General features: G+C 45.6%; 1 pseudogene across 1 annotated transcript; it reads right to left on the bottom strand.

Annotated features, from left to right (window-relative positions):
• Positions 1 to 13923: 13923 nt before the first annotated feature.
• On the bottom strand, positions 13924 to 16431 carry LOC311590285 (small ribosomal subunit protein eS6-like; annotated as a pseudogene). Its single transcript has 2 exons — positions 16377 to 16431; positions 13924 to 14656 (listed from the first exon to the last, which is right to left on the bottom strand). The product of its transcript is annotated as a small ribosomal subunit protein eS6-like (transcript).
• Between the last annotated feature and the right edge of the window lie 2009 nt (positions 16432 to 18440).

The following is an 18440-nucleotide window of genomic DNA, read 5'->3' as shown; positions in this document are numbered from 1 at the left end:
TCGCCACGGGGTGGGGGTGGGGTCACCGGTTCTAGTTTAAATGCTTTTCATTTCTTGACTTTGCTTCTCATTTAATTGTCCCTTTGAAGAAGAGTCAGATGTTTTGGGTAGTGTGACAAAGATGTTTACCCATGTGGTAGACGGAGTATCGAAAACCTAGTCTATGCCTATTGGATAAACAAATTCATACCAGAAGACTCAGGCTTGGAAACTTGTGGAGCTCAAACAGATGCGCGCGCTCACACACACACACACACACACACACACACACACACACACACACACATACACACACACACAATCTGAATTGTAATGTTTTAACCTTGGGTTAATAAGCTCCAATATAGGTAGGGATGGCATTTTTAAAAATGCATGCAGTTTTTAAAATTCAAGTTGTCTTCAACTTTTTAAGTATTCCAGTCTTGCAGAATAGATTTTTTGAGAAAAAAAAAAAAGAGGCCACATCTTTGAATTCCACGTCCCCAGGCCAAGTTTTACAAAGACCCATCAGTAGCCTGCCGCCCTCTGTGATACCCAGAATGCGTCTCTAGAGACCTGGTGGATCTGGAAAGGCGTCAAGGACCCTGATCCTGCTGATACACTTGAAAGCAGAGGATGTGAGTGAGACCATTCTCCGGGTGTGACGCCAACTCAGCCCCGCAGAGCTGCTCTCCTCCAGCCAACTCACTTTCCCTCAGCTTATCCAAAGGCATTGGCATCACACTTTTCTTTTAATCCTAGCACACTTGGGAGGCAGAGGCAGGGGCAGGGGCAGGTGGATCTCTGTGAGCTTGAGGCCAGCCTGTTAACACAGAGAAACAATCTCAAAAAACAACAGCAGCAACGGCCACAAAGCCTTGAAATGAAATGAAATTACCGGGCCAGAGAATGAACATTCTAGCCAGTGATGTCATTACACTTTCCCTCAGAGACGTCTGGCAAGTGGTGCAAAGTCTTTCCCAAGTCAAGCTGGCATGGCCGTAATCATCCCAGACTCCGCCTAGTGGCTTCTCATCTGGCACAGTGGGGTAGGCCTGGGGTCCCAGAGCCTGGGAGGTTAATGAGGCAGAAGAATTGCACATTTTAGGTCAGTCTAGGTCCCACTGGAGAGAGAGAGGGGGGAGTGGGCAGGCAGACACTATTCTGTCACCTGGGAGCCCATTTCTCTATTCACATTATTTACTGGAGTTCTTTTTGTCTGTTACCTCTCAGAAATGATTGATACTAAATTACCTAGCACTGTATATACAGGACACTTTGCTGCTTGTCTGCTTTGTTTGTGATTATCATTTATAATTAATGTGTGTGTTAGACCTGGAGAGTAATTCTTTGCGTACTGTGATTTTGTTTGGATATTGATGCTAACGGTCAATCAAATCTATCATTTCTCTTAATCGGTTTCCGTCCTGACTTGAGAGCTTCAGTTTTGTCATTCGCAAAGACACTAGAAGTTGAACCCTCACCCACAGTTACTGCTACCTACTTTGTGATTTTAAAGTATAGATGTTAGCCCAGAATAGCAGTTAACATAACTGACTCACACAAATGTGGATTTAAATACACCTTAATTTTAAAATAGATGAATTGAAGCAGATTTTCTCATAAATAAAGTCGAATATAATTTTTCCCTGATTCTGTGAGAGTATTACAGGGCTAACATATGAAACGCTGGATGCAGAATACTGCTGGGGACCTGGCTTATTCAATTGTAGCATTGTGAGAAGATCCATTAGAAATAATTCAATTTTAATATTACTATGTGTGTTTGTTTGTTTGTTTGTTTTGAGACAGGGTTTCTCTGTATAGCCCTGGTTGTTCTGAATAAGGTTTGTAGACCAGGCTGGCCTCGAACTCACAGAAATCTGCTTGGCTGAGTGCTGGGATTACAGGCATGGGTTACCGCACCTGGGTCATTTTTTATTCTTGTTGATTGTATGACTATATGTGTTGGGAGTGTGTGCATACAAATACAGTACTCACTGAAGCCGGAGGCCTCAGTTCCCTGGAGAGCTGGAGTCCAAGGGTCTTTGAGTGTTGATGCTGTAAACTGAACTCAGGTCCTCACAATAGTAGGACAAACTCTTAACCTCTGAGCCATTTCTCCAGACCCTAATTTGCCACTTTTATCCCTCATATTTAGATCTTTTCATTCAGCTAGAAGTGATAAGTATTCCCAGCAATAAGCCAGAATCACCTTTCTGAAATTGCTTTTACTTTTTTGAGAGTTTCATGCATCTGTGTGATGAATTTTCATCATTTGCATTGAGATGCCTTCATACAATAAATTTCTTTCTTGTCATGGGGACCTATGTCCTCTAGAACAGCCTGTCGTCAGCTTCTGACCTTGTCAACAATGGGCTTCGCTGCCTTCTTTATGTGTTCGCGAGCAGCCCACACTGTTCACACTCTTAATTTCCCTAGCTACATACAAATCTTTACTTTCCTCAGTGGGATTTGCTCTTTGTCACCTTATTTGGCTTTTTCTCCCTGGAGTCTTCTGTTTTCCCCCTGAATATTTGAAATCATTCTAAGAAGCCTACATCAAGAACGGCCCTTTTCATGTCCCCTTGATGGGGAGGCCCGAAGGCACTCAGAGGAAGGCTGCAGACTACCAAGAAGAGACTTGATACCCTAGCATCGTATTCAGGGGGAGGAAGTCTCCCTCAGTCACAGTCACAGGGAAGGGGAATGGGGTGAAAGCGGGAGGGAGGGAGGAATGGGAGGATGCATGGGATGGGATAGCAAATTAGATGTAACATGAATGATTTTATTTTTCAATTAAAAAAACAGTAAAAAAAAAAAAAAAAGAATGGTCTTTTTGGTGGACTCCCCACTGCACCTTCTCCCAGGCAAAGCTAACTGCTCTCTCCTTTGTCTTCAGGGGTGTTCATACTCTTCTAGGGCTTCAGAGTACAAGGTACATCACTGCTGTCCTCTCTGTCTTGGAGAGGTTCTTGGAAATATCCTGCTATGCTTGTCAACCTGGCCTTCCTCATGACAGACAAAGCAGAGTGGTAACGCACTGGATGACAGTACACCAAGCACAACATTCAGCCGAGTGTAGCTCTTTTTGTAAAACACGTATGTGCATACCACATTGTGTGATCACTTCTTCCAAATTGAAAAATCCACCCCAGGAGGTGGAGGGAGGCTTATGAGTCTCAGGAAGGACACAACTCACAAGTCACAGTAAGTTCCTGAAGCCAACAGATTCACAAGGTTCCTACCCGAGGTTATGGAAGCAGCAACAATTGCTAGGGATAAGACCAACCACCAAGGTACCTGAAGGAGACTCTGCTACTTGTTGAGCTGCCCACATGTCATGCAAGGAACTCCGTGCTGGGTGGCTTTTCAGTGGTACAGCTGCCTGGGAATCACTGTACGTGACCCCAGTTAACTCACTGGTCCACCATGTTAGACTTTAGTGAAATCATTATGTTAGTCTGCTGTTAGTTCTTTATCTAGGGTAAACAGATGTTCATTCATTTATGTCTCCTCAGGAAAACGCACACAACTAACTCTCCCTATTTCTCTGGCACGATCTTTCGTATACAAATGTATATAATTTTCTCTATATTGCTTGGCTCATGAAATTTTGGGAAGTTATGCTTGATTGCATCAGAAAAGCTGTATAAAGTCAAGGAATTAACACTTTCAATAAAAGTGCTAGATGGAATCCTTTAGCCATGGATGCTTTACTATGTAGAAAAACAACTGGCAAGTGGTGGTGGGGCTGTGGACCAGTTGCCTTGTGTTCTGATGGTCGCATCCTTCCACTACTGTATGTTGAGCTCTTATGGGAACTCTCTAGAAAATCCAGTTGCATTAACACCGGGTTCAAGAATTACGGGACCATGGCGAATTGCACCAAGGCCTCGGAAAGCCACTGAGAGCAGGAGACGTGTAGAAGAGTGTCTGAGTCCCTGCATGGAACTCCTCCTGTGCATGAGGCTGCGAAGGTGAAGTTGGGTTGGAGACGTTGAAATCCCAGGAGCTTGGGATGGATGCCCACTGAAGAAAGCTGCAGCCACCACCACATGGAGCTAGCCCAAGAGAAAAGGCCACACAAAGGTGAAAGGGCGGGACTGCTCAAGTTCACCAGGTCCCAGGTGGTCTAACCAAAAGCCTCAAATGCCGGATGTGGAGTTTAGTGTCTGCCCTTTGGGTTTGTTCAGTCTTATTCTTTCTTTCTGGGTTTCCATTGCTCAGCTAGGGTTCTGCTCTGAGTCTCAGAAGAGGCTTCGGACTTTGAAGAGGATTGGAATTCAGGGATATAAGGGGGTTTGAGGTTGGACTGAGTCTGCTCTATAATATGAGAGGGACAGGGGCAGGATGTCGCAGCCCTGTTAAAACACAGACTGCTGAATGTCACCCTCACGGTCTCCTGTATTTTCATTTCTAAAAAGCTTGCAGGCACCGCCCATGCCACAGGCCCAGGGTTCCTGCTCTGAGACCCACTAAGAAGGGCTGAGTTTAATAGTGTCAGACCTGTGGTTTGCTTCTATCTCTCTAAGCGAGGCCTTTAAGTCCTAAGCCTTGGTTTCACCATTTTAAAAACAGGCTTCACAATTAGGTTGCAGAGTTCAGATGCAATCACACTTACCAGGAGTCACTCTTACACAAACGACCACTTCTCATCCCCTCTGAGGACGTGGCACGGGGTTACACATATCAGTCCTCCCTGAACCCTTTTCCATCGGTTCTAGACTTTTCTACTACACTACTCATGTGTGGATGTGGCAAAGGTTAAGCGCGCACACCTCAGGACCAGGAGCCAAAGAAGGAATAACAAGCCACTTGAGGCCGTCCGCACTGCCAAGAGCCTTTCTCAGTTCAGACGGTGACTGGTTCCAGTTTCAAATATTCCTTGTTCAAACACAGACTTCCACTTCAAAACAGCTCTCAGTCCTTAGTGCTTTCTGCTTTATCTCCTTATGTAGCAGCCTTCCTGCTTAAGGCTTTCCCCAGTCTGATACTATCCTGTCTCCCCCATCAAGGGCACAAAAGCGGCCCTATCTTGGCTTTATTAAGCATGCTTTCAACAGGCCCTGTGCTTGGGAAATACCCTCGATACCCTCCCCCAGCAACTTGACCATTAGCAAAATTAATCGCACAAAGAGAAGCCGCTGGAGCTTGGACAATCTCCGATGAGAGATTTCTCTTAATTTTAAGTGGATTCATTATGTGCGTAAAAGCCTAAATTGTGCAAATGGTTTCTTTGGGGTGGGGGTGGGGGAGAAAATTTCAAGTTTGCTGGGCGACTCTACCATCTAGATTACTGGATGAGTTATCTGTCCTTGACTCATTTGCTCTCGACAATGCGAGGCTGTGTTCACGCTGACCTCACTCGGTTTGTAAAGTTGAGCCTCGAGTCTGAGTCATACATAGCCAGCCAGGCAGTGAAAGCCGAGCGCCCCTCTGTGATCTAAACCCTCCAAAGGCTGTGCTAGGTTAGTAGCGCTCACTGGCGTGACATCTACCAGGCTTCCCCCAGGAGAAGCAAGAAAAGCAAGAGAAAGCCTCTCTCACTCTTGGCACAGCACCTTGGAAGTTTCTGGAACCCAAGCGGGCTCTGCCTGCCACTCCTGGGGAGCTCGTTCACTCCAGGCTTGGAAAACGTAATTACTCCCACTTGGCTTAGCTTTCTGAGCGCTTTTCTCCGGTTTCTGGCAACCCTATCCCCTCGCAGCAGCGGGCAAGGGGCTCAATAAGTCTGGGACGCTGTCAGTGACAGATGAGGGCTTCTGTGCTGCGGACTGCACTCCCCTCACTCTGACACGCCGTTTCTTTGCATCAAAGAGGAAAACAAACCATGGAGAACATGAAGAGAAAAACCCTTTGTAGCTTAGCTGACCCGAGACGGGTCACCCGGGCCCCCGCCAGTAGCATGAGTGGTAGAAACTGAGATGTGGGAATTGGCATCACGTAGACCATTGTGTCTACCAGAGCATCTGTGGGACGCGCCACATCCAGAAGAAAGTGTTCTGCTTCATGTGGAAGAGTCGGTTCTGCTCCCTTACAGTGAGTACCTCGGTCTGCGCCCACTCTTTGCTCAATTAAACAACAATAAGCTTCTTGCTGGCTGAAGCCTGCAGTGGCTCTGCCACACCCCTCAAGTTAAGCTCAGCTGCCTCTGTGTCAATCGAGAGTTCAACCTCTCCTCTCCAACGTTTTCCACGTGAGTTCTCCTTGCCCTCCCAGAGCTCGTTCTCTCGCCTGCCTGGACTACTGCACCAATTACAGCACTCAAATTCTTTGGGGCCTTCCTGCAATAACATCCTCATCTACGTCTCTCCCACTGAAGTCTCATCTACTCTCCCGGACCCAGCTCCACCGGCACAGCATGTTGGAGGCAAAGGTGAACCAGTGAGAGTGAGAAGATAAAATAACAGGATTGAGGAGAAGGGCTTCCTCCGGCTCCTCTTTTTCAGAGCCTCTGTGTGGGCTCCATAGATCTATCTACTAGCTCCCTTTCTCTGTGCTAGGAATCCAGGGCTCCTTTTTAAAAGTCTAGTGCAGATAAAAAGCCTTGGTCAGCATCAGTGTTCCTGGGTCTGTGTCCCAGAATTGGGCCAGATTCTCAAGAGAGCAGAAAAGTAAGGTATAACAGTCAGAAAAATCAGGAATGAGACGTTCAACTAAAACTCCCTTTCTCCTCGAATTGTGTCTGTCTTTCTTGACTAGCTGATTTCTTTTCTTTTACTTCCTATAAAAGAAACACAGTATCTTTAGTAGTTGGACATCAGCAACAGCAGCGTTTTCTCTATTTTTTTCAACTTCTACACAGACACAGGCAACACTGTGTGCTCTAGGAGAGAGGGAGATTGACTTGGGTGTTGCCTGAGCAACTGAGAGAATCTAAGCCTTCAGAGCTACCCTAGCATCCCTGAGTTCCATCTCCAGAACCCACATAATGAAGCCAGGTGCTGCCGTGTAGCCTTAGTCCTGCCTCCTGAGGGGAGGCAGAGACAACCTGGCTGGCCAGTCTACCCTAGTCTGGCAAATTCTAGACCAATGAGAGACTCTGTCTCAAAAACCAAGATGGATGATGCCTGAGGACAAAGCACACGCACGCACGCACGCACGCACGCACGCACGCACGCACGCACGCACACACATAGAAATCCAGAACAGAGAATCCAGGCTTTATGATCATCTGGTGAAAACAGGCCCAAAGCTGTGTCTCCCACTCAAATCCCACTTATCTTTTGAAAACTATCCATCCCTTTTCCTGTGATTGATTTGGATACAAATGGTTCCTTTTCACTCGTTTATAGAACAGGGCCTCAGCATAAATGCATCTTTAGACACACTTTCCTGTGGTATCTAACCTGAGAAAGAGCAAGAGGGTCACTGGCTGGGCCATATGGAGGCTAGGACACATGCTTCCCCAGGCGACAATCGGAAGGCAGCAGAAAAGCTGATTGCCAGGGATCGTGACTAACAGATTCAGGAAGGACACGGGCATGCTTGTGTGCCATTTACTGAGGCCAAAGTGAAAAGTGACTCTGAATCACCAGGGGAAATCAATGACATTTAAATCAATTCTTCTAAGACGTGAGCCAGGCATTCCTGGATGGCGGCTGGGGCTTTTGTGCCCCACAATAATTAGCCAGTAAACTTCTCTGATGAGGCTGCAAATAGCTCGCATGAATACAGTCTCAGTTCAATTTGGAACAAAATTGCCACTTGCAGGCTGCTGGCTTCCGCCTGACGCTGGCCCATGGGCTGTGTCTTTGTTCACTGATCTACTTATTTGCTCGTTCACTCAGTCATTCCATCATTTGTTCACATAATGAGTCTCATATTATATTTCACTCAACCAAACTCGTGTGTGCTGCATAGGGATGACCCTACAGGACTAAGTCGTGCTGAGTTCAGGACACAAGGACGCTGTCAAATTGAGCAGCACTGGCCTTGCTTGGGAGACTGGCTGAGGTAGAGCTGCTGTGTTTCCTTATTTGTACTGTTCTGCCTTCCGAGACTATTATAGGGTGTATTGGCTGTTCTGTTGTCAGCTTGCCTAGAATGAACTACAGTCCAGAAATGGAGGGCACACCTGTGACCCAGATCTTGGGGCTGGAAGACACAAGCTTTTGATCCAGCTCTTGGGGCACACCTTTAATCTGGGCCACACTTTCTGCTGGAGGCCGACATAAGGACAAACAAAAGAAGGAGGGGTTCATCCTTTCTTCCCCTGCATCTTCAGGATTCCAGCTTATACAGGAGATCAGCTGAGACACCCAGCCTCGTGGGACTCAGAAACCACTAGATTCATGGACATCCCATTCACAGCTGGCTATTGTTGGTTAGTTGATCTACAGCCTGTAAGTCATCCCAATAAATTCCATATACATACATACATACACATGTGTAAATGCATATATACATATATAAATATATGCATTCATATATATAGAAAGAATGAATATATGTATATATTCATGGAATGATTTGGAAGTTGGGTAGCTTGCTATAGTGAGAAATGCAACTATGGCTTCTGACTGATTTTATATATATACATTCTATACGTTCTGTGAATCTAGAGAATCCTGCCTAATACATAGGAAGAGTCAGTAAGTCCCATGCTGACTTTTAAAATAGAATTTCACTACCTCTCTTCATGAACTTTTATAAAACAATGCACATACAATATCCAACAAATAAAAAAAGAATATTATGTATCATGTAATATCCTCATAGTCAATCCAATGCTTTGTCTTGGTGTTCAGCATTTTTAAATTTTTGGTTTCTTTATTTACTATATTTATATGTATGTGTGTGTGCCTGTAAGAGTTGGTGTATCATGTGCATACAGTGACAAGAGAGGCCAGAAGGGGGCAGTAAATTCTCTGCAACTGGAGTTCAGACCGTTATTAGCTGACCATCGTGGGTGCTGGGAATTGAATTCAGGTCTTCTGGAAGACCAATAACTGCTGTTAGCCACCAAGCCATCACTGCAGCTCTGCCTTTCAGTATTTCTAATTCTAAGTGTTTTTTAGACTATAGATTTGGGAGAAATTATTAAAACACATTATTGAAAAATAATAAAGTGGTATCTAGCTACTTACTTGTCCTGCAGGGCTTTCATCTCTTTTATAGTTCAATTGTATCTGAGAACACCAGTTCGGGTTTCCACCCTCCTGTGCACACTCGTAAGAGTCATAGAAGCATTGTGTATAACAATGTAGGGGTGGGGGAGGGGCGGCTCAATGGTTAGGAGCACTTGCTGCTCTCCCAGTGAGCCTCCAGTTCTGTTCCCAGCACTCATGCCTGGTAGCTCAGAATTGCCAGTGACTCTGGTTCTTGGAATCCAATGACCTCTTTTGGCCTCTGCCAGCATTCTATCACATACATGTAACATATGCTCGCCTAGATTTGCATACCCATATATAATATAATAAATAAATGGTGGGGTTATTTAAAGTATAACTCGTGAGTAGAGTGCTAACCTAGCATGCATGCCTGAAGTCCTGGGTTTCATCCTCGACACTGCTAAGCTAGCCATGATTGGGTATGCCTGTGATCACGTGCTGGTGGAGGCAGAAGGATCAGGAGTTCAAGGTCATCCTTGGTTACACAGTGTGTTTGAGCTCAGCCTGGGCTATAGAAGATCTTGTTTGGTTCTTATTTGTTTTACTTTGGTTTGTTGTTGTTTTAAATGGGGAAACAGCATCATCTCCCTTCAAAAGCCCCTGCTGCCTGCTGCCTGCTGCCTGTAGCCCTGCTGGGTGGAGTCACGTAGGAGCTCTGAGGCAGACCAGAGGCTTCAGGGTTTGTGCTACTTTGCCCAGTAACTGTGTCCAGATGTCTCAGCACATCATAACATCCACTCCTTCTCTCTGTGACCAGCTCTACATTACAGAATATGAAAATAGCTGCAGGTGTCCGCGAACACAGTCCTCCCTCTCCATGACAACTGGCTGTCTCAGTGGGATGAATCTGGCAGTTGGGTAGCTCTCTGTGGAGAAAAATGGAACTACGGCTTAGAAGTCCACCCCTCTGACCCCACAGGAGGAGCCGAGACCAGGAAGGCTGCAACTGGTGTGTGTAAACTGCAATTGATGCCTGCATTTCTTAGTGTTGCTCCAAGTGACTTTCATTCTGCCTTCTGAACTATTTTAGTGTGTACTGATTTGATGCTGCAGGGGTTTATAGCCACTTTGTTTCCTGAACTGATTTCAGAATCACACTCATAAATAATATGCGCTAAAGAGCATGGCTTAATTTTAAGTCCAGTAATCAAGTCCAAAGAATATGAGATATGAAGTAAACCAGTCACAAGGCAAGAGCAACACACACACACACACACACATACATACACACACACACATACCACCACCACCACCACCACACGGAGGCCAATGGTTCTGATTTCTTGGGAAAATGTGTGTTCTTTTCAAATACTAGCCTTTTAAAACTTACATTAATGTGTTCATTTTTGCAATGAACGCTCACATGCACCTGCCACAGCTTGCTATTCCAAGATGGGGCAGAGCCTGTTCTCTCCCTCTACCACAAGGGTCATGGTTCTCGAACTCAGGTAGTAAAACTTGTTGGCAAGCACCTTTACCAGATGAGATGAGCCACTTCACCAGCCTCACAAAGAGTTCTTATCATTTAATTCTATTCTAGGTAAACTAAGAAGAACGAGAAGTACATAAGAACGAAAACTTACCCATGATGCATTATAACCAGCATCGTATGCTGCTTCATACGGTTATGAGCAGGTGCCATTTTGTGGCTGTGCACAGATTTTTTTTTTTTTTTTTACTTTTCATCTGGAGTACACACTCTGAGACTATTCCGCCAGCTGAAGTCACGGCTGGGCTTCACACCTTCTGTGGAATAATTCCCAGTCTATTTCCACAGCCTTTCTGAGTTGGTCCAGAGGACATCTGCGTTCTTAGGCATGTGGCATCTTTCAATTTCGGACCTAGCAGAGTCCAGCTCAGTCCTTCTCACAGCAGTCCACCGCTGTCCACAGCAGTTCTCTGATCCCGCCCATCACCACGGACTCCTCAGGCTCCTCCTCTTCCTGTTTTAAGAACTATGACTGGACTGCTCCATCCTGCATAGTCATACTCTCCTGAAGCACGCGAGCTACTGATTAGCCTAAGGTTCCCTGAAGTCTTAACTCTCTCTTGCCAAATGTCAAGCCATGACTGTGAAATGGTGCTGCAGGCTCGTGTGATTGGCACTTGGTCCACACTTGGTGGCAATGTTGTGGAAGGTTGTCAGACCTTTAGGAGATGAAGGAACTGGGCCACTGGGGGGCTGCCCCACTTCTATCCACTCTCTGCCTTCCAACTGCAGAAGCAATATAGCCAGTCACGGCATCCTTCTCCTGTGTGATTTCCCACCACGACAGAGTACAATCCCCTGAACTATGAGCCAAGAGAAACCTCCCTGCCCCTGCATTGCCTCTCAGGCACGGGCAACAAGAAAAAGCAGCCAATGCAACACGTAACGTAAGAGATTCATAATGTTTGGGGATCCGGATGAGGACATTGTTCTGTCTGCTACCAGAGAGAATTAGAAAATGTGGGTACGGTGGACAGCTGAGCGCTCAGAGCTTGTGGTCTTTCATCTATTGTCACTATGGAGCGTTCAGACACTTCTGGGAGTCTGTCAGCCTTGGGAACCAAGGAAATCGCCAGCTGCTTCCTCGAAGGATTTATCTCTTGGCTTTGTTGTAGCCTTGTGGATTCTGTCACTCCTTTCTCCAGTTTCCTCCTCGGCTCCCACAGAGCCCTGCTGTCCTCCACAAGATGCAGCTCCTTTTCCCACCCTGTGTCTGTTTCTGTTCTGAGAGTAACCATTTCCTCCCTCTGCATTTCCTCTACACACTCAGACCAAGGGCAGTGGGTGACCCTTGGCCTGGGATTGCCTTTGAACACAGCTGACTGGCTCATTGGGAGGTAGAGTAGAAACTAGGCAGGGTGCACTCCCCCAGCCCCATGGAGCACTGTCTGTGCCAGCACAGCCATCACCCGCCTTTGGGGAGCCTTGTGTGGAACACAAAATCATGGTAGCGATAAAAGAAGTCTAGTTTGTTTTATGCCTTTAGGAACACATTAGAAATGTTCATGAGACGCTTTCATGTTTGCCATGGGAGCAGAAGACTCCGTGGATTTCTGAGTAACACTTCAGGTCAGGCAGTTTCTAGGTCAAGTATGATAAGTATTTTAAACATTCTTTGTTGGTTTTCATTGGCGTTATTTTCTAATAGAATCAAGGTTTCACTGTTGTTTGCTTGGTTGTTGTTTTCTTTTCTTTTCAATGGGCCACACAAATGACTTCCTGCAATATTCACTTGTATGTCCATTCTCAGCATTGACTTGGAAAGCACCCCATCTATTGCCCTGGATTTTCTATATATAAACATTATTTGCATTTCTGTGGGTTTGGAGATTCTACATTTTTTCCATTTTTCTATGAATTTCCCGAGAGAAATTTTAGCTATGGAGTTTTACAGTGTTCTCCATCTTTGGACCAAAGTGATGATGTCTTTGACATTATTTGTTTATCCTGGCTTTTTCACGTGCCTTTTCTGTGTTAGGCTGTGGTGCCACCTCCAACTGTGAGGTAACTTTCTGTGACTTGAAAGGCGAAGTAAATACAGAAAAGGAACCAGAGGTGCAGTTAGTTAGCCGTAGACTCTGACAGTGGAAATTCTTTCAGTAAAAGTCTGAAACTAAGTCCCCCAGGAGGTCACCCACACGCTGGGATGTGGGGATAGGCATAGGCACAGGCTGGCCTCAGATCCTCAGCCTTTTCCTGACCCCTAGTGGCTGCAGCTTTCCGACTTTCTGTCTGCTATGACCATAAAGCCAGGGGCTGATACACCACGTTTGCCTGCCTCCCCAATTCTTTGAACAGTTTTATGTCTACTGTGTGTTAATGCTATTTCAGTTCAATTAACCAGAAGTTCCCTGTGTTTTTATGTGAGCCAGGGGCTCCTTCATCCCTGCAGAGCAAACCAAGGCATTTTCACTGACATGGTAGCCAGCAGTGACTCCTGTCTCTATTATTATTTTTATTATTATTATTATTATTATTATTATTATTATTATTATTATTATTATTATCATCATCAGCAGCAGCAGCAGCAGCAGCAGCATCTTTATCACCATGATCATCAGCAGCAGCAGCATAATTTAGCGTTGCTGGGGATTGAACCCAGGGCTCCCCTGAGCTAGGAAAGCATTCCGCCACTGAGTTGCACCCAACCAGGGTGTATGCTGTAAACAGTTTAGTTAATGAATAATTCACATTGAAAACTCACTGATTTATTGGAAAGGGAGGGCTCAGTAAGCACTGCCAACTTAGCGCCATCATCTCAGCCTTTGCCCTGTTTCCCCAGCATGCAGCTCTGGGCTCTACACTTTGTATCGATTTTGCAAACCTCACTCACAATGCAGCCTGTAGTATGTGGCCTGCTGTGACAGTTTGCCTCACTTTTTACAGGGTTTTCGTTTCTTAGTGATGTAGCACGCACCCTTCGGTTCAGAGCCGAGTAATATCCCACTGTGTAGACATACCACATCGTGTCGACTCCTCAGTTGTTTGATGAATATTTAGCTGGACATATGTTTGCAGGTTTTCTGGGCACGCACCCAGGGCCTGGATCATGTGATGACTCCACGTTTAATAATTAGAGGAGCTGCCAGGCTGTCTGCCTGGGCAGCTGGCCCACTTAACATCCTCCCCATCAGCTTAATACTCCCAAAGGAAAGCTGTGTACTGTAACCACAAATATTCTTTCCTATATAACAATAGATTTGCTAGGAAGCACAGGAGCCATGTGGTCCTTGTCACTTTCCCTCACACCTTTTCCTCTTTCCTCCTTCCCTACCTCTCTTTCTTCTTTCCTTGCTTCCTTTGTTATTTTTCCAAGTTCTAATTATTTACTTGTTCCTTTTAAAAAGCTTTTTGTTTCCTGGACTCAGACTTGGAAGCAACAGTCTCTGAGGACAGCCTACATCTCCTGGCGATCTGTTCCTGGCCGTTTTCTTTGGCTTCCTTCATCCTCTTGGCCAAAAGTATAGCATGTTCTGCAGCCTCCTTATTTTTCTCAGTGTGTTGTTTCTTCAGAGCAATGTGGCAATCTTTGTGTTGCAGGATCTGTGAGTGAGCTGAATCTTGGGTGCTTTGGTCCTGGGCTTTTGACTCTTTGTTTAAGGGCTTTCTGACAGCGTACAGACACACATCTTCCTCAGAGAGATTGAATAGCTTTAGGGTTCTACTAGCTCCAACTACTGGAGCACAAAAATATTTGTTAGTCTAGGAATATCCTTTCCTCCTATTAAAAAAAAAAAAAACAATAACCCAGTTGAGAACACTCAGATCAGCATCCACAATGCATCCGTGAACAGATTTGCATTTCCTCTCTCCAGTTCCTCTTGGCTTAAGAGAATGCCTCTTAGTTGATAGCAAGCACACTCTGCCATGAGTCAAGATACCTTGCCTCATTGAAAAGCCTTGTTTTTTTTTGCCAGCACAGATTCAGACCACAAACACTTCCACTCTTCACTTGGGGCATCAGTAGCTACATCTGTGGCCATGCATTTTTCATAGAAAGCACAAGGCTTGTGTCCATCGTCTACTTCGGTGAGTTTCTGATAGCCAGTGGCTCCATCTGGCCACAGCTGACCTGCGAGAAGGTGCCGTGAATGAAAAGTCTGCCTTTACTTCTGAGACAGGTTCTCACTATATATACCCCAGCTGGCATTGCCTCAGTTTCCTGGGTGCTGCAGTTCCAAGGGTAGGGCATGAGCCTGGCTTTGCCTCTGCTTTTAATGTTCCATCTAATCAGCCAGTTCCCCCCAAGGAAGCAGGATTCTGCGGCAGGATTGGTCCTCACGTCGGGTCACGTGTCACAGGGGTCTGGCACAGGGTCCTCTTCTTCAGCTGTTCAGTGTCTCAGAATCATTTCAGATAATCAGCACCTGAAAACTTAGCAGCAGTTTGTCTTTGTCCCTGTCATTGCTCAATTTGGACAATTCCGTTGTTGCAGCCAGAGTGAACGTCCTAAATCAAAGGAAATATTGTTCGTCTTAGTGGGTTGAGTGACAACCGACTCCTAAGGATGTAATCATTCCCCAGAACCTGTTGACATGGTCCCCCTCAGAAAAATGTCCTCTGTGGCAGTGATATTCATCAGTTGCTCCAGGGGCTTGCTGCCAAGCCTGATAATCTGAGTCTGAGCCCCAAGACTCACATAGTAGAAAGAGAGAACTTGCCCATGCAAGTTGCCTTTGACTTCCGCATGCGCTGTGATATTCTCTACCCCAAAATGAATATCATTTTTAAAGTTACGTTCAAATTGAATGAAGAATCTCAAGATGAAATTATGGAGTACATAATTACAAATTTGTAGAGATCCAGGAAACTGACTCCCTGAGAAGCGGCAGTTGCCAGTGTGCATCTGCAAGCCAAGGAGTGCCTACGGCCATCATGCAGACATGGTTGGCACGAGGATTCCACTGGAAACAGGTTGGTTTCTCTCCCTCTGAGAACTGCGGCCAGAGTGACCAGGCTCCTTCTGAGTAGCCTTATAGGCCGTAAGTAAAGGGCACATTGGTGTGATACAGGATGAGCAGAGGGGTGGACATTAAAGCATCTATCTAGAAACTTGTCAGTGAAGACATGACTGAGGATTAACAAAAAGCATTGGCTGCCTAATGAAAGTCAGAGGAGAGTAATGAGCATCTGTAGGGGACGCTTGCCTGAGGCTGGAATCTGGGGAGCCTTCTAGGGTCGGATGAACAGCACAGGTATGTGCTGGGTGGTGGATTGGATACAGAAGGGAAGGAACGGCAGACTGGCCTTATAAATCCGGAGTGATGAAACCACACTGCCCTAAAACGTAAAAGTCCTGGAGAGCAGTCCTAGCTTGCTTTCTCTTGCTGTGATGAAATCCCACAACGGAGAGTAACTTGGGGAGGAAAGAATTTATTTGGCTTACACATCCCAGGTGTATCGTGAAAGGGAGTCAGGACAGGAACTCGGGGCGGAAGCCTGGATTCAGGAACTGAAGCAGAGGCCATGGAGGAATACTGCTCGCTAGATTGCTCCTCGTGCTTTGTTCAGCCTGCTGTGTGTACAGCCCAGGAGCACCTGCTCAGGGGTGACAGCTCTATAGTGAGATAGGATTTCCTACATCTATCATCAACCAAGAAAATGCCCAACCCCAGACTTGACTACAGGCAAATCTGATGGAGCCATTTTCTCAGTTGAGGTTCTCGAGTCCCGGGTGACACCAGCATGTGTCAAGCTGATAGAAACAACAACCAGGACAGAGGGAATTAGAAGCACAACTCAGAAGCCAAGCCCTGTGGTGGACACTGAAAGGTGAGACAGCAAGGTCCTACCTCCCACGCAAGGCTCTGAGATGGGCATGGGAAATTTGAAAAGCTTGTTGCACATTTTGACACTGAGTTACATGAGTCTAAGTTCCCTGGGGGGCAGCACTACAGTGCCACCTTAGCACCGAACCTGCTTGCAAATCATGGTCACAAAGTGAGAATGGACTACGTCCAGGAGAACAGAGAGTAAGTGAGGTGGGTAAGAGAAAAGAAGAGATAAGAGTGAAGAAGTGGAGGACACACAGAGGAGAGGGAGGGAAGGGAAAGGACTTTAGTTCCAAGATGGAGGTGCTTTTCCTGAGCAACTACCTACAGAATGCATTTTTTCTTTTTCATATTTTTATTATATATTTTTCACATACACATAAAATAAACTACATACAGCAAGAAGAACCGTGAAACAATCAGGAATTATATAAATGTTACATTCATAGTGTCTTGGCTATTTGTATTTGGCAACCTTGAGGAAAACATCTTTTTTATCTTGTTGAGTCTAAAATTCTGAATGTGAATCAATATCTATCATATCTCATCTCTATCAACTTAAAACATCTATCTTGATCTAAAAACATATTAACTCCTAACCAGCCAAGCTTAATTGTAAAACTAAACTACGTGGTCTTCAACCCCATCAGAGACTTGAGAAGGAATAAAACTTAATTACATAAGTAAACCTGAAGTGCAGGTTAGCAGTTTCCCAAATGGAAAAAAATGACAGAGACAGGGTTTGCTGCCTGAACAGTCACCCAAACACTCTCTCTAATGTTGGAGCATCATCTTCAGCCTTCTGGCTCAATATATCTGACAGACATATTTGCGAGGCAGGAACTACTGAGGACTCGCTGACAATTCTGCCTGCATCCAAGCTTGTCCATTTTTAGGCAGAATTCTGTTTGTGGCAGAAACGAGGACATTTTGCCCGGGGGCTGGTTTGCCACGTTTGTTTCTTACAGCACAAATGTCTCCATGGGGGGCGGGGGGGGGGGAGTGATCCTTCAGCTGTAGTGTGTGTGGCTGGAAGTGCGAGTGGGCTGCAGAGATGAGCCCGACCTGGTGGTGTAGTGATGGATGCTTATCACAAGCTCAAGCCCACCAGCATGGTAAAGGCATTACGATGGTAAACTGCTCTGTGCTGTTCGAGCTGCCAGACAAGCTGATCCTGGAGGTTGCCTGCCTCATTTCAGACCCAAACATGTTTGTCTTAAAGTGTCCTCCCACAACTGGGGATCGGCTGGCCCCTAACTCTGTGACAAGGAGGGAAGGAAAACAGCCCAAGAGTGAAAACATTCTGCCATTGTGATCAGCTAAAAGGTGAACCATTTCCAACAGAGGACTAGATTGCACTTAGCACAGTGCAGAAATTTGTATGGTATCAGGCAGGCCTTCTTACTACATCTGGATGGGATGGTGACAGAGCCAAGGAGCCATCCATGCCTCTCTTGTCTGTGACCACAGTACCGAACACAGAGTTCCCTCCTGGAGGCACTACTGACAAATGCTCTAGCCCAGGAATTTAGAGACGAAGTCTCCTTGTCATGAGCTTTGAGGGGTTGGCACATTCCAGCCACAGCACCACCACACATTTTTTTTTCATGTTTTATTCATTGGATCTTTACTGGGCTTTTACCATATACCAGGACTTCGAAGAGAAACACAAAGCGAAACATGAATAAATATCTGAAGGACTGGACTCGTGGAGTGTGATATAGACCACATCTTCACGAAGATGAGAGGTCAGGGTCCAAGGCGTTGGGCTAAAATTGGAAGGTTTGGTCTTGTTTAGAGATGAGGCTGTTTTCCTTAGAGAATTCTTAAAACAACCCAAAACTATGATTAGAATAGGAAGAAACAAAGCACTTCATATAGATACACATCCCATGGACAGCACAGCTCTAAATGCTGCCAACTGGAAAGGCCATGCACCTGTTTTTAACTAAACGGTCCAAGGTAACATGACATGGGATAAAGCCAGCCTTGAGGGTATTAACAACTTATGTTGTCATTTGAAAGCACATTAAAGCCACTGATCAGTTTTGCCAAGGACAGACATTTGCAAATAGATCCTGCTAG

Source organism: Acomys minous (genome assembly GCF_964271855.1).
Source record: "Acomys minous genome assembly, chromosome: 19".
Lineage (NCBI taxonomy): Eukaryota > Metazoa > Chordata > Mammalia > Rodentia > Muridae > Acomys > Acomys minous.
The sequence above is the reverse complement of the archived record's forward strand: the minus strand, read 5'-3'. Positions and strand labels throughout refer to the sequence as shown.